General features: G+C 36.9%; 1 long non-coding RNA gene and 1 pseudogene across 1 annotated transcript in view; both read left to right on the forward strand.

The window, feature by feature from the left end:
• LOC108523006 (uncharacterized) overlaps positions 1 to 867 on the forward strand; it is a 20,787-nt gene extending 19,920 nt beyond the window's left edge. Inside the window, exon 4 of the long non-coding RNA XR_001883663.1 lies at positions 584 to 867. This is a non-coding gene — a long non-coding RNA (uncharacterized LOC108523006). The remainder of the gene's footprint in view (positions 1 to 583) is intronic.
• A 5-nt stretch (positions 868 to 872) lies between these two features.
• LOC108523004 (nephrocan-like) overlaps positions 873 to 14,146 on the forward strand; it is a 19,549-nt pseudogene continuing 6,275 nt past the window's right edge.

Below are 14,146 nucleotides of genomic sequence, written 5' to 3' on the forward strand. Positions count from 1 at the left end.
TATGAAGGTTTTTGCCTTTTTTTTTTTTTTTTTTTTAAATCCTTGGGTTATCACTTTGGTTAAATGAATGACTTATTTTATAATGACCTGTAATCCTATTTTGAAATACCAAGTGTTTTAAACCTTTGGTAATTGACAAACTTTCCAAAATCAATTTATACATTATGTCTTTTCCTGACCTAATTAATCCTTTAAGATGTTATTAATAAGTTCCCTAAACTCAAAAATCACATATTTGGCTTATTTGGTATAAAAATTACACAGGAAGCTTTGTCAAATATAAAATGGTGTTTGATTTTCTTTGGGCTATATTTGTATAAATATGTTATTGGTACCTCTTCTAAAATTATGAGAAATTCCTATAATTTTGATGTGACTTAATGTATGTTATCAGTAATAATTATAATTTACATTAAATTATTGTGTGCCATACAGGTAAGAAATTTTCTTGTCAATTGTGTCTTTGAGTATGGCTATCCTGAAACTTTTTGCCATCCATGGACAATGACTGTCTTGTTTTGGTCCTCATTAAAAGGTGGTTTTATAGTCCTGTATAAACTCTAACAGGTGCTCTTGAATGCAGGTTTCTGATAATTTTGAAGATTGTAACATCAGAATAGAGGAAAAACTTTCAGTACTCATGGAGAGCTAAAATATTCATGAATATCAAGAAGAACGGGAATTAACTTCATGGACTAAACTAATAGAAGACTGAAGTAATCTTTTTAAGTTTTGCTTAAAACATTGCTGATCCTTTGTTTTGCTTTTCGGAGTCAACAACTTTAAGTTATTTACAAATTTTAACAATTGAGTAAAGTATACTCCTATGAATGAAATTTGGAGCATATTTATTTCTCTCTACCTTATTGCTACAGAATTTGGAAACTATTTGTGAGTATTCTTAACTTGTGACAATATAATTAGTAGCATAAGTGCAATAAGAATCTGTTTTCATTTGTAACAGGACATAGTTGGAGAACTGGTTATTTTACCAAAACTTTTACTGGAATGGTGTGTTTTCCATTTAGAAATGTTTTCCATTTAGGAATTTTATTGACTGAGTCAATAAAACTCCTTGGAAAAACTGTCCACATACCTTTGTCTACACAGTTCCTGTACAGGGTTCCTGACCTGTGGTAAGTAAGGAATGTACTTTCTGACAAGTCCAGGACCCAAGGTTTATCTTGGAACCTCAAGAGGAGAGGAATTCCCCCAAATCATAGTTATTTAATAGTATAAATACATGACTGGGCTCGGCTTATTCCTTCTATGGAACAAAGTTCTATCAAGGCCAATGTAAAAGCCTATGTAAGCCAGGCATGGTGGCTCACGCCCTTAATCCCAGCACTTTGGGAGGGTGAAGTGGGTGGATCACTTGAGGTCAGGAGTTCAACACCAGCCTGGCCAACATGGTAAAACCCCATCTTTACTAAAAATACCCCAAAAATTAGCCAGCTGGAATCCCAGCTACTTAGGAGGCTGAGGTAGGAGAATTGCTTGAACCCAGGAAATGGAGGCTGTGTTGAACCAAGATTGCACCACTGCACTCCAGCCTGGGTGACAATGTGAGACTCCATCTCAAAAGAAAAAAAAAACAGTATATAAAAATTAATTATTCTTGCTGCACTGTATACAAATAATTAGGCCAAATATAATAAAGCAAACTAGTCCTACTATGGTTTGTCTTTAGTAAAAATGGGAAAGTGGAGAGAGAAAAGTTAGTTTTCAAAAACTGTAGTACACCTGTTGTTAGATTCTAGTCTTGCCTAATGTTTTTCAATTTTTATTATCTTCTATAGTTTGGATCAAATTCTGTTTTTTCTTGGTTAGAAGACTTTAAAATAATGTTTTCATTTTTTTTCCTTTTTTCCCATTTTTCCTAATTCAGAGTCATTGAAAACTAAGCTGTGCTTTCGTAAAGCCCTGCGAACTGAAGCTAGACAGCTTAAACTTCAGAAGAAAATAACAGCAACCTATTTACATACATAAGCCACTTTCATACCTGCCTACTGATGTATGGGCTTCAGAGTAATGTGGCCTATATTGATTTTCCAGAGTGTTATTTGTTTGTTGTTGTTTTTCTCCCTTCCTCCCCCTATTTTCTTTTGTAGTACATGACACTTCACAACCTTCTAAAAATGAGCTTTCCTAATATCTCGAGACCCACCTGACTAGGAATAAACCATCCTAACCATGAGAGATCAGATGAAACCTGAGACCAGAGACTCATTTTCTTCTAAAATGTTTTCTCCAAAAGATTTTAAAAATTAAAAGGAAGGAAATGTGAAAGGAAAATATCTTGTGGGACTAAATATCTTAGTGATTTGGCCCCCGATATCACTAAGCTAAAGGTAAAAGTCAAGATGGGAACTGCTTAGGGCAAACCTGCCTCCAATTCTATTCAAAATCACCCCTCTGTTCATTGAAATAAACGTATATCTGATTGCTTTCTTTGGAGAGGCTAACAAGAAACTCTAAAGAATGCAACCATTTGTCTCTTATCTACCTTTGACCTGGAAGTCCCCTCCCCACCTTTCCAGACTGAATCAATGTTCATCATACGTATGTTGATTGATGTCTCATATCTCCCTAAAATGTATAAAACCAAAACTGCTCTGACCACCACTCAGGACTTCCTGAGGCTGTGCCACAGGCATGTGTTCTCAACCTTGGCAAAATAAACTTTCTAAATTAACTGAGACCTGTCTCAGATTTTCAGAGTTCACATTTCAAATGACAATTATAGCAGAGAGGCAAAGTTGAAGAGGAGACTGAAGAATCTTTTCAATATTAAGGGTTTCATTAAAGCAAACTGCTGAGGCCTGCTGGCATTAGGAAATAAAGTTCTTCATTTGTGGGTAGAGATCTTCTTTATATAATTTTTTGCATAGAATGCTTTTGAAATCCTAAACAGGTATGCTCAGAGCAACACAAAAAAGCCACATCAAAGGAGTGCCTAGACAAGTGAAGCTTTCCCCTCTGTAGTCAGTGAGGTTTCATATCTGACAACTTTCTCTGAAGCGGCCAGAGGCCCTTTCTATCATTATTAAAAATAGATGAAAATAGTTGACCCATGTTGAGGTTTGTTTTCTGAATCAGCAATATTTTTGAGTGACAAAGTTGTTTCCCAAATATTATATTTGGGTGGATCAAGTGATAAATTAGTAAGTTATCTGTGCCTCTAAGTATCTTGCCATTGTACTGCCATTGTTTTATTTAGCAATAAAATGTTACTGAAACAGCAGTAACAAATAGAAAACCTTCCTATTTTCCCTTACTAGTTAATGTGAGACGACAACACCTGCCTGTTTCAGTCCCACAAAAATGGTTTTAATATAGGGTCACACAAAATTCAAAGGTTTTATGGCCCATTATAAAACAGCTCTTTGTCTTTTCCCACTAATTCCCTAGTGTCACATTTAATAAAACAAGGAAACTACGGATAATAGAGGCGTTTGCATATTAGCTTTCAAAACCATAAATAACATAGGGTTTTGCTCACCTACAAATATTAAGACAGCTTATTAATGTTTAATCCCCTTTGTAATTGTTGCTAACATTTTAACCAAAATTGAGAAATTTTTCTCTACTGCCTTCTTACATTGACAGAGTACACATTCGTGAGATTTTATCATCAGATTTCATGGTATAAAGAGACATTACCTGAACAGCTACCTACATCTGAGCGCCCCTGTTGTGGAAGATGCATCTGCTTTATGCTTTCTTTATTTTGCTCTCTCAGCAATGGTTTTAATCCTAACTGTCATGGAAGATGTAACTGTGATTCTATGCAGTCGGTGTAATGCTTCAGACTAACAGAGGTACCATCAAGTATTCCTTCTGTCATCAAGAGGCTCTACATTAGCCACAGAAAAATTCAACACCTCCAGGTAACTATATCATGTGGCAATTTATTATTATCAAATTATTGCAATCTTATTTCGTGAGACAGTGTGAGGGGCAAGTGTGGGGTTGTTAAATTTATTTTAAATAATCATAACTTAAATGTGCTAGTTATCAAGCTAGGATAGTTGAACTAGCTACCTGCTTGCTCTGTAGTATTGAGATGGGTATATGCCTCTGGATGTTTATTTTTAGGAAAACAACAACAAAAGTCAGAATCTATAGTTAATGATATTCTATTTTAATATGTATTCAAAAACATTCAGATCTATGTTGCTGCAAAGTAAAAATGACTCTTGCTTAACAAAAAGTATACTGCTACTTAATGTCCCCAGGATTAAGAATAAATCCTTTCAGGGGAAAGTGTAGTTTTGTTTATTCCATGGATGGAAGATGATACAGCAACATCAGACTACCAAAGCGAACACAGTATATCAGAAGAATTCACACAAACCCTGTGTATCAGTCAGGTATCAGTGTCTTTGTAGAAACCTATACAGAGGAAATAAATTTTTTTGTTTTGCCGAGTTACCCACAGTTCCCATTCTATGTGCTTTTAATTATGACTTTTATTTTTATGCCCACTTATGCAGACGGTACTGAAAAGAGTGCTATGGATTTGTCTGACTTATATAATATAAATGAACTTTTATTTTTGATCTCTGGTATTCTGAAAGTTATTAAGAGACTAGAGTTCTCATCCCAGTTTCCCCCCTAATTAGATATATGACTATCTTAGGCTGGCTGTTAAAAAAATCTTGGGGCAGCACCTTTATGAAGTGCGAAGGTTAGATTAGATAGGTGATCCCAGGCCCCTTCCAGATGGAAAATTCTATGGCTGTCTAATTTTCCCTTTACTATGCACTGCTTCTCCCTTAAAGATCTGAATCCTAAGATAAAGAAATGCCTCTCTGTGAGCCAGGTGCAGAGAGGCAGCAGGTGAGTGTACCTTACCTTCAAACAGAGACACCATCCCTTTAATTTGGTTAAGAAATGTTCATATGGGTGTCCCATAAACACATAGAGTTTAAAATATGTAGCATGGTATTTAGATCCTGGCTCAATAAACACAGTTGTCTCGTCTCCATCTGTTTGCTTTCCTCTTCTAACCCTGTAGTGCCTAACACCAGATAGCAAGTCTGACCCCATTAGGTATAAATTTTCAAGCAAGACACCTGGTTAAAGGGTAAGCTACTTCAATATTTGCCCTGAGGACTTGACATGTTTATTGAAAGCAGAATGTCAACTAATCCTAGTAATGATTACACACTGGTACTTTGTAGCCAATAAGATAAAATTATACCTCTTATTAAATTCAGTTATTGGATGAGTCAGTTTGTCGTTGGTTTAGTTTCATTGAACAGCAGCATTGCCACTTCCCTGACTTTAAGTTAGGTAATTATCTCATGTAAGGACTGTTCACAACAGAAACATAATAAAAGACAGGATTGTTTTGTTAAGGAAAATGAAAGTTCTTTTTGTTGATGAAAGTTCTGACCAATGATACTTCTCTTTTAAAAATACTTAGGTTTTAAGTTACCATATCTCACTTGCATAAATTTTAAGTGACCATATCTCATTTGCATTTGGTAAATACAATGTACATTCTGTTTATTGGGTTTGAATTTACAGAATCATTCAATATGTTCCAAAACTTCAGTAGAGTGTTGGGTTGCATACTCAATTCCTGCTATCCTAATTCTCAATGAATAGCTGGCCTCCCATTTTATTGACAAATCATGACAAGACTTGATCTCCCTCAGTTCCTGCTCACTGTGTACAAATTTGTCTCCATCCACTTTTGCAAACTCTTTTCTCCAGAGAGGATATGTCTCTCCTTGTATTCAAGGCCCTTGATTCCATCCTTCACACCTCTCCCCAGACCTTGCTCTCTCACTTTCTGTACCCCCATATATTCAACTGCTTTTTCTTTACTAGTTGCTCTTTACCTGCCTTGGCCTCCAGAGTGCCGAGAGCTACAACACCTGACTTTTTTCTTTTATCACTCATGCATTTGGCATCATATCTAAGCTAGCTTTACCTAATTCAAGTTCATGAAAATGTAATGCCTATATTTTATTCTAAGAGTTTTACAGTTTTAGCTTGTACATTTTGGTCTATGATCCATTTTGAACTAATTTTTGTGTATAGCATGAGAAAGGAATTCAGCTTCATTCTTTTGTTTCCTCTGTCCTGTTCTGTTGCTATGCACTAACTCAGACTTTAGTCTCAAGCCATGATGAACTGCTTGACTGTGTTGAGTGAAATACACAACGAACAGCTGATTACATGTGATACCAAATGGACAGTATGCTAGGTGACCCAAGTCACTCCTGTTTAGAGGATTGTAGGTTTGGTTCAGTACTTTGTGTCTACATATGTAAAAAATCATTAAGTTTACTTCACTATTGCCATTCAAATGGATAAGCAAAAGTGATTTATTGTCTTCAGAGGTAGAAGACAAATGGGAATGTAGTTATGGTAGCAGTTAGTTAAAATGATTGTACTTCTTTTGTGGAAGAGAAGAAGCTTCTTCAAATTCTTCCTAAGAAATATATAAACAAGGATTCATTACTGAATAGGGGGATTATGGGTTATTTTATACTCTCTATATTTTCCAGAATTTAAAAATTGTTTGGAGAGAACAAATGTTGCTTTGATGATCAGGAAAAAAATCCAGCATTGTTTTACAAACTCCTTCCTGGCTTGGTTCACACAGGTCTGAAACCATCACTTTGTGTGTATGTCAGTTTCGTTGTACATTGGATCTATAAGGAGCCAGAAAAGGGTGTGTTCCCTTTCCTACTTGCAGCAGGGTCTGCCCAGGATTGAAACCAGAAACAAAGCCTCTCCTGGGAAAGCTAGCAGGAGCTATCCTGTGCCTTACTTCATTTTACTGGCCTTGCTTTTTAAGCAATATTGGAAAAGCTGCCAGTAGCCCCAAGGTTAGCTCTAGGGCAAAAGCATCTCTTTCCACGTAATTGTTCGAGGTCCTGCTTAAGCCATGGAAATGGAAAAATAGGTCTGGCAGAAATTTTTCCCTTTGTCAGCTCTGCAAACCCAACTGAAAAGTTGAAAGTCAGCAGGAGTCTTCCTCATTGTTATGTGGTACCACACCTCTGTTTTCTTCAGCTAAAGGATGTTATAGCAGTAAGGCTAAAAATACATGCACTGGGGTAAGATAAACCTGGGTTAGTAGCCCAACTTTTCCACTAGAAAAGGATATACTTGGACAGGTTATTCCACCTTCTTGAGCCTTAGTTTCCCTCTCTGAAAATGGAATAATTATGCTTATGCCTAGGGCTTTGTGAAAATTAAATATAGTAAATATTTCTAAAATTGTAGCCATTTTAATTAATAATCAAATGTAATCTCTATTGACCCTCACACACAAAAAAAAAAAAAAAAAAAGGAGGAAAGAAAGAAAATGCTTTCTATGCTTAATAATATTCATTTAAGAATATGAAGTCTATTTAGGCCAGTCTGTATACTTTATAAATAGAAATCAAGACAAATTGAAGCTTTGACACCATCCCTTGCCCATTCCCAAAATAAATTGCCCATTCTGATCCATGTCATCTCTGAGACTTATTGCATAGTTAGTAATCATCTTTTGTGTATAGTCACTCAGATATAAGTGGAAATATAATACCCAGTTCTTTTTTGGGAATCTCAGCAGTCCAAGACATAAAGATATATGTCTAGAGACATTTCTGACTTTATATAAAAGATAAGCCTACAAAAAGACATTTCAGAGTGGAGTGTAAAGAACACTGAGTCTTCAGCGAGTTATTTAACTTTTTTGGTCCTGAAATTCTTTATTCCTGAAATGGGAGATTTAGATTAGATAATCCCTAAAATCTCTGCTTTTCTAAAGCTCTGTGATTGGTGTCTAGATTTTGAGCCTCTTTTGAAAAACATTAATTCCAGGCCAAATGCAATAGAAAATGCTGTAGAAAATGGTGTAGCTAAGGAAGAAAGGGGTTTGCAGTTCAACAGACCTTGCTGAAATTCTGAATTCTTTCACATTCTAGTTCTCCTAGTCTCCTCATCTAGAAGCCAGTGTTGATAATAGTAAACTTGCTGGGTTATTAGGAGATTGGTGATAATACATAAAAAAGCACTTGGCACTCATAGATACTCAACGAATGCAAGAATAAAATCTCTATCATTATTGGGACTAGGACTATTCAATATAACTGATAAATCATTAAGAAAATATAAAATGTTAGCAGCAATATGTAACCCAAGGCAACTGCCAAATCTATTATGATTAAAAATATTCATTTATGGAAATTTTAACTGGAGAGTCCGTAACATATTAGGAGATGTTTAAAAATACATGATAATTCACATCACATATCTTCCCAGAATATAAGTACCTATAATAAATATATGATACAAAATTAACTCACCTTGAAGGTGTTAACCATGTATTGGTATTATGAAAGTGCTCAACTGCATAATTAAGTCAAATATTTAAAAACTGTGGATAGTAAGACACATGAAATTGTATACTGAAAATTCCAGCTTCATTGAATTCTAAGGCAGATTGAAAATTTTGTGAAGATTTATCAACCTGAAGAAAACACAGAACAATTCCTTTTTCTGCTTAAACATAACCTTACTCCTGGCACCAAGTAAAGATAATTACATCATTGAGAAAAAGACATGGGTATTAAGCTGGGAGGTTGGCAGGCATGTAGAGAGATAGGGAAACTTGCAAAATATGAAGAAAGTATATCAGATTTGGCAAATATCTAAATTCTAGAGCAAGAGTGGCATTAGGTCTGGGATATATGCACAAATGAACTCTTTGCTCTACAGAGATGGAGGGAGACAACATGTACACATTTGTTTATGATTTTTTTTTTTCATTGGTGAAGTGAAAATTGGGTATAGGAAACAGGCTCATTTTCCAAAATACAATATAGTTGAAAGTGTTTTCAGTAAGTGCATCCTAGTGATAACAGACTGGGACATTTACATTTTTATAACTTTTAATGCCTTTTTAAAATATGTGATTCATAATGTTAAATGATGCAAAATGTAGCTAGTGAAAATCCTTTGTAATCTTACCCTCTAGATTTAGAAACTACTAACAATTTGGTAAGAGATTTCCAGATTGTTTCAATTTATGGCTATTATGAGATGATACAACAAAAAACATCCTAGTGCATGAATCATTTTGCAATTTGTATCTCTTCCTAGAAGTAAATTTGCTGGGTCAGAGAATATGTAGTAAAAGTTGGCCAATATTATGTGTCTATCAATAATGTGTGAAAGTGCTTAGAATAATTTTCATACCTTACACTTATGTTATCAATCATAAATAAAAATATTCAGGATCTGAGTTTCAACCCTTTTCCAAGAGATAATTTAAAATAGAACCCGAAGAGAAATCTGAAGTATTATTAGTATTGTAATGACAGTGTATATGGTATTTTTTAAACAATATTAATTTATTGCTTTTTCTTCCCCTTCCCTGCCTCCACATTTTTTGTAGCTGTCTGACTTCATCCGAATGTTGGTTGTAGAAGATTCTATTCTGCTGGCCAGTGGAACAGAGTCAGTAGAAAATGACACCTTCAAAGCTCTGAGTACTTTGAAGACCTTAGAACTCTGGAAAAAATAAGTTAAGACGAGTCCTTAGTGCTCTCCCAGCCAGTCTTGAAGTGTTAAAACTAAATGATAACTCAATAAATGTCATACATGGATCAGATTTTGAAGGACTGAAGAAATTAAAAATCCTTGAACTTAAAAACAACCTGATCTCTTCCTTCTCTCCCAGTACATTCTCCTCCCTTGTCAGTTTGCAAAGTTTGATGTTGGATGGTAACAGTATGGAGGCTATAGCTGGACCCCTGATACTTCCCCATCTGACACACTTGAGCCTGGAGAATAATAAGTTACATCTTATATGATAGCTTCTTTATTTCTCTATAGTCTTTGCAGTTTCTCAGTTTCAGTGGTAACTTTCTGACTGAAGTTCCTGTCAATCTACCCAAATCCTTGCTATCTTTACAGATGGAAAGAAACTAGCTCAGAATGGTAAGGTTTCGAGACATGAAACACTTGGAGAATCTTTGCCATCTTTACCTGTCAGAAAACGTATTCTCTTCCATCAATGGGGCACAGCTCCTTACCAATTTAACTACTCTTGAGCTGTCCCCAAACCACCTCCAAATGTTGCCCTTCAGACTACCAGTAAAGCTACAAAAACTTGATTGCAGCGATAATCTGATTCAGAGAGTTACAGCATAAGACTTCCAGGACCTCCAAGACTTGAAACATTTGTTTTTGGACAACAACATTGTGAGTTTGTTCCAAGCTGGAGCCCTGCAGAGGCGTTCTCAGCTCTCCAACCTGGCCCTGGAGCAGAACCTGCTATTGTCCATACCCCTAAGGTGAGTGAGTATTTTCATTTATTGTAGCTACCATATAAAATTTCTGAAGATTGGGACAATTCAGCACATCATATAAGCAAGAGAATTAGAGCAAATGTGAATTATCTGATCAAGGCTACACAAGGATTTAGGGATAGAAGTTTTAAACAGAGGTGTTGAATCTCCAGCCACCAAACTCACTCCTGCACTAACTTTATCTATCTTGCCTATGGGACAAGACACCAACAGGTGATATCTCTATTAGCAAACAATATGAAGATACTGCAAAGAGTGTGTCTCTTTCTTTCTTCCTTTTTTTTTTTTGAGGTGGAGTCTCGCTCTGTCGCCCGGACTGGAGTGCAATGGCCGGATCTCAGCTCACTGCAAGCTCCGCCTCCCGGGTTTAGGCCATTCTCCTGCCTCAGCCTCCCGAGTAGCTGGGACTACAGGCGCCTGCCACCTCGCCCGGTTGTATTTTTAGTAGAGACGGGGTTTCACCATGTTAGCCAGGATGGTCTCGATCTCCTGACCTCGTGATCCGCCCGTCTGGGCCTCCCAAAGTGCTGGGATTACAGGCTTGAGCCACCGCGCCCGGCGACTGTGTCTCTTTCTAAGTACTGTATATGGCCTGGATAATCAACAATCAGGAGGCCTGAGCTTAGCCACTAGCAAAACAAGCACACCAGGAAAAAATGAGGGGGAAAATATACTAAGATATTTATAATTTAAAATGCATTGAAGTAGTAGTTATTGGGGGAAAATTAAAACTTTACAATGTAATATTGAATTTATTTTGAATTACTTATTGGGGAGCCTCATATTCTTTTCAGTGCTATGATCTTTAAAGGACTTAAGCTGGCTTTGCTTATTTATCTATGTGTCTCTCTGTATGAGTAGGTGAGTCCCCTAGGTTGGTCTTACCTTCTGGTTTTGGTTATCTCTTCAGTTCTCCCCCACCCCACCCAGCTGCCTTTCTCTCTCTCTCTCTCTCTCTCTCTCTCTCTCTCTCTCTCTCACACACACACACACACAAACACACACAGACACACACACACACATACACACACGCCCTCATACTCGGACAATTTCTATTCCCAAATATCCCTCCCTCTATACCCAACCTGCTGCACCTGTTCCCCCTAACTGCTCATAATTTATAACTAATGCAACATGTGTTTATATTAATTGATCCTATTTCTTAAACTTTATTTTATGTTCTACATTTTACAGTAGATAAATTTTTAAAATATAGGATGAAACACTATTATTCTCTTTAAAATGATACTATGTTTGTCTATCAGTGGATTCTTTCTTTCCTTTCAGTACTTTATTGAAAAAATAAAAGGCTTCTTGCCCTGGCTATTAGCATTATCCAATTTCTCATAATTAATATACCAACTTCTGGTTTCTGTAGAATCCTATGGTACTCTATTTACCTAATTTTATTGTGTTTTATAATATATATATTTTTAAGACAGGGTCTCACTCTGTAACCCAGGCTAGAGTGCAGTGGGGTGATGATGGTTCACTGCAGCCTCAACCTCCTGAGCTAAAGCAATCCTCTCTCCTCAGCCTCCTGAGTAGTTGAGACTACAGGCGTGCACCATGTCTGGCTAATTAAAATAAATTTTTTTTTAGAGATGAGGTCTCGCTACTGCCCAGGCTGGTCTCAAACTCCTGGGAGAAAGTGATCCTCCCACCTCAGCCTCTCAAAGTGCTGGGATTATAGGCATGAGCCACTAATTAGAGGCCCAGCCTATAATAAATTTTTTTTATCAATAAAAACGAGAAAATTATCTTTGATATATAGATATGTTCTTTTTTCTAGTTGAAAAGGGGATTTTAAATTATATAGTATGGTAACTGTACTCAGTGTAAAACATCAAAAGTGATGTTTCCAAAAGAAATCAGTATTTCAAAATATATATTAAAGGTGATTTCAAAGTAATTTATTTTACTGCATAAGCATGAATATACAATTGCTTTAATTTAATCAGTAAGTTTTGAGCACTTACCATGTGCCAGGTATTTTACCAGACACTTGGGATACATCAATGTAATAAAAGAGATAAAACTTCCTATTCTGTACAGTTTAAAATCTAGCAGGGGAAGACTGACAACAAACATAATACATAAGTAAAATATATAATATTCAGACTATATTAGGTATTATAGCTTACAACAAAAAAGGGCATGATTACCAGGTTCAAGAGTGTAGTGGGTGAGGTGGCTGGTTTCAATTTTAAATAAGGTAAGAATGGTAACCCTCATGAAAACATAACCTTTGAGCAAAGACTGGAAGAAGGTGAGGGATTTAGCTGTGAAGCTATTTGGGAGAAACAGTTTTCTAGAGAGAAGAACAGCCAATTCAAAGGCCCTGAGGCAAAAACACAATTGCAGTGTCTCAAGACTCTACTACTTGTTATTTAAATAACTTCTTGACTATGTTACAAGACTTTTTTTCTTTTTTTTTCTTTGAGATGGAATCTCGCTCTGTCGCCCAGGCTGGAGTGCATTGGCTCCATCTCAGCTCGCTGCAAGCTCCACCTCCCGGGTTCATGTCATTCTGCCTCAGCCTCCCGAGTAGCTGAGACTACAGGCACCTGCCACCACGCCTGGCTACTTTTGACTTTGTATTTTTAGTAGAGATGGGGTTTCACCGTGTTAGTCAAGATGGTCTCGATCTCCTGACCTTGTAATCCACCCGCCTTGGCCTCCCAAAGTGCTGGGATTATAGGCGTGAGCCACCATGCCCGGCCACAAGCCTTATTTTTAAATTACTGACTACCCCAACTTCAAGGAAAAAAAATAGTGTATAAAATAAGAACTCATACAACAGGTTAGACAGTAACTACATCATGTAAAAGATGTGACAGCAGGCTATGACAGCCATGGGCAATATTGTGAACTTGGTGGGTTTTTCTACTCAAGTGACTTTTAGAAAGCATTTTGTTGAGTAATCATGCTAAGTTTTAAGAGTGGAAAAAGTAGCTTAATTATTTACTCTTGTCAGAGTACTTGTGTTTTAACAAGTGACTACAGAAAGCACAGTGTTTTACCCAATGGAATGTATAGTGGAATTGCAAGCATGAACTAGCCATAGTTCTCCAATCTGGCTTCACATTAGAATTATCTGGAGAAATATTTTTTTAAAAGCATACTTATACCTAGGCCTCACGTCAAACCAATTAAATCAGATGCCCCTAGACTCAGGCATCACTAGTTTGGAAAAGCTCCCCAGATGAATTTAATGCACAGCTAGGGTCAAGAGCTACTTTGCAAGGACAATGGGACCAGTAATATGAGGTGGAAGTGGGCTTTTCCTGTGAGGCTCAAATTAAGCAACACAACTGTCTGCTCTGTCAAAGTACTTGGCCAGCTATGATAGCAAAGTTCTTGTGACTTTGAAATACCCCTATCAACACCGCCTGTACTCCTCAGCCCTTTTTTGTTTTGATTGACAGTTGGGAAAGACCCAGAAAGGTTTCCCTGTGGTTCTCCTCTCATTAAAAGTTAAAACATGGTTGGGCACAGTAGCTCATGCCTGTAATCCCAGCACTTTGGGAGGCTGAAGCAGGCAGATCACTTCAGCCCAGGAGTTCAAAACCAGTCTGGGCAACATAGTGAGACTCCATCTCTACAAAAATTTTTTAAAAACTTAGTTGGGTGTGGTGGTACATGCCTGTGGTCCCAGCTACTCAGAAGGCTGAGGTAGGAGAATTGCTTGAGCCCTGGAGGTCGAGGCTGCAGTGAGCCATGATTGTGCCACTGCACTCCAGCCTGGGTGACAAAGCAAGACCCTGCCTCAAAAAAAAAAAAAAAAAAAAAAAAAAAAAAAAAAAAGGGGGGGAAAGGGG

This window comes from Rhinopithecus bieti, unplaced genomic scaffold (assembly GCF_001698545.2).
Source record: "Rhinopithecus bieti isolate Rb0 unplaced genomic scaffold, ASM169854v2 scaffold_70066, whole genome shotgun sequence".
NCBI lineage: Eukaryota > Metazoa > Chordata > Mammalia > Primates > Cercopithecidae > Rhinopithecus > Rhinopithecus bieti.